Source organism: Budorcas taxicolor, chromosome X (genome assembly GCF_023091745.1).
Source record: "Budorcas taxicolor isolate Tak-1 chromosome X, Takin1.1, whole genome shotgun sequence".
Lineage (NCBI taxonomy): Eukaryota > Metazoa > Chordata > Mammalia > Artiodactyla > Bovidae > Budorcas > Budorcas taxicolor.
Genome location: NC_068935.1, coordinates 106517005 through 106519927, shown reverse-complemented (window position 1 = coordinate 106519927; position 2923 = coordinate 106517005). Strand labels below are relative to the sequence as shown.

The 2923-nt window shown below is 48.0% G+C and overlaps 1 pseudogene; it reads left to right on the top strand.

The window, feature by feature from the left end:
- Positions 1–437: 437 nt before the first annotated feature.
- On the top strand, positions 438–1035 carry LOC128069600 (ferritin heavy chain-like; annotated as a pseudogene).
- Positions 1036–2923: the final 1888 nt, after the last annotated feature.

The following is a 2923-nucleotide window of genomic DNA, read 5'->3' as shown; positions in this document are numbered from 1 at the left end:
TTTTCCACATCTTGCTTGTCTCAACAGGATCCACACCTGTCCTCTCCTCTCATAGTCCCATCCCTTCCTCATCTCTTCATCTGCTCATCCAATGGATTCCATGTTGAGGGCTCTAAATTCTCACTACTCAAAGTAAGCTCCCTGACACCAAGAATACTGGCTTCATTTGGGAGTTTGCTAGAAATGCAGATTCCTAGCTGGACCCCAGACCAAGTGAATCAGAATCTGTACTTGAATGGAATCCCTAGTGATTCATGTGCAAGGTAAAGTTTGAGAAGCACTGATCTACAGAATCTTCTCAGGCACTCATCATGCACAATGGTTGCCATTTCCTGTCCATCCCAGAGCCCACACCCAGCCACCTGCCCTGTGGCCCAGAACCCACCTCTGTCCGCCGTCATGTATCACCATGAGAAGGCTCCGAGGAGGCAGCCAGCATGTTTGCACCTGCTGCTGCCCTTGTCGCACCTTCCTCATCCGAGATGCCTTCCAGATGGTCAGTCACCTCACAGGTGCACCAACACTACCACCACGAATGCAACAGCCACGCCGCCCTGGAGCTCCACGCCTCCTTCCAGTGCCTGGCCAGGGCCTGCTCCCTGCACCACCACCACGATGTGGCCTTGCAGCACTTCTCCTGCTTCTTCCTGCTCCACTCCCAGGAGCACAGCGAGACTACCAAGAGCCTGATGTTGCTACAGAACCGGCGTGGGGGTAGCTTCTCCTTCCTGGACATAAGAAACTCTGAGACCCAAGAGTGGGAGAGTGGTCTCCAGGCCATGCAGGACACCCTGCACCTGGAGAAGTGCATCAACCAGAGCCTGCTCAACCTGCACCAGCTGCCCACTGACACCAGCAACGCCCACTTGTGCCACTTACTTCCTGAAGACCCACCACCTGGACCAGCAGGTCGAGTTCATCGAGGAGCTGGAAGACCATGTCAGCATTCTGAGCAAAAAGGGGTCCCTGGAAGGTGGCCTGGTAGAGTATGTCTTTGACAAGCTTATCCTGGGTGACAGCAACAAGAAGGACTGAGCCTGGACTGGACTTTTCCCCAAGTCCTGGGTGACTGCCCAAGGTCACCCTGCTTGCCATGCAGACCTCAGTACTGCCCTTGCAGAATAAGTTCATTTAAGTTTTCCTTCTTTCAGTGTTGCCAGTTCTCCCAATAAAGTAATTGCTTCCTAAACAAAGGTCTCTTGTTGATTCATGCATGCAAACCCCTAACCTTTCAAGTTTTAAAACAGGTATCCAGGAGTCTCTTGAGCTGCCAATGCCCTGTCCACAGGCAGCTCAGGATCTGCACAGAGGGAGGGAAGAAGGTGACCCATGGGACCCTGAACAATACAAAATGTACCTTCCCTAATAAACAATGTGGTATATGGGGTAGGTGTGGGTGAGGTGAGGCCCTGGTGAATGTGGGTGTCTGTGAATAGATGAGCTATAAAAATATGACCTGAAAATCATGATTGGGGTTGATCCCCAGAAACAGTGAAGGGAATGCGACTGTGAGGGGAATGAAATAAAGGGGTCTTCATTTTGTTTGAAGCAGACTTCTGGGTAGCAAGATGGTGGCCCTGGATGCAGGCATAACAGAGTTCCTCTCTGACAAGCTCACCATGGGCTACAGTGACAATCCAAGGGTAGTAGGGCTGGCTTTCCTAGAGACACACTTCCTGTGGTCACCACTGTTGAGCATGGATGCTACCCTTATAAAACACCCCCGTGTGATTTTTTACTTGAACTGCACCAGCCTGCAATAAAGTAAGATGGTACCACTCAAAATTTACCTAAATAGAAGGGCTGAAAAATATAAGCTCATGAATGAAGGTCAATTTGTGATATTGAATATAAAGTAAAATGAATCCCCCTGAATATGAAGTCAGTGGTACTGGCTGCATTGAGGAATGTAGATGGTGAGGGGTTGAAGCTGGAAGACCAGTTAGCAGGTATCACAGCTGGTCCAGGTGAAAGACAGTGGTGGTTGAACTGGAGTGGAGGATGAAGAAATGAAGAGATGTAGACACATTACAGATGGCTTTGGATACATCAGCAAGATTTCTTCATGGACCAGAGAGGAAGAATGAGATATGAGGAAATTAATCTAACTTCTAATTTAACCTGGATTGATGGTGGTGTTTTTATTAATATGGGGTCTTTTGCCAGGGGCACAGCTGGGATGGAAGGTTGGAGAAGGCATGTCATGTAAAGTCAGAGATGCATATTAGACATCCAAGTGGAACTACCATGCAGGTAGCCAGAAAAATGAATCTGGAGTTCAGAGTGGATGTCAGCTTTAGAAACAGACCTATGGGAAATACCATGATCCCTATATAGATTGTGTTGTGGTCATGGGAGTGGAAAACCTCATTGGAGAGTAGACTAAAAGTATGGCAGAGCCCAAGCCCAGGGTAACTAACATGTAGAACCAGGGCTGAGGTGATAAAACACCCAGAAGGGTACTGACCTCACCTTTCCATTAGCTAACTGCAGACTGTGCCCAACTGTACCCATGCCTGGTGGCTCAAAATCAGCCTATTCCTGACTTCAGTGTGGCCTCCTGGGATCTGCTTGCAGAATGGGGAGAAGACTGAACTTTTTATCATTTTGTGACTATGCAGAAATAAGTTTTCCAGTTTAAAAAAAAGATTTCTTATGAAAATTATAGGGACTTTCCTGGTGGTCCAATGATTAAGAAGCTGCCTTCCAATACAGGGGGTACGGGTTCGATCTCTGGTCTGGGAACTATGATCCCACATGCCTCAGGAGAACTAAGGGCACATGGAGCAACAATGTGCTGAGTACAGCCCCCCAAATTATCAGTTCTTTCTTTCCTCTTCCCCTTAAAAAATTCAGCCTCTTGGTCAACTCTATTTGATCAGATGAAATCTGTACACATGTTTCTGCCTGCTTGGACTTCAGT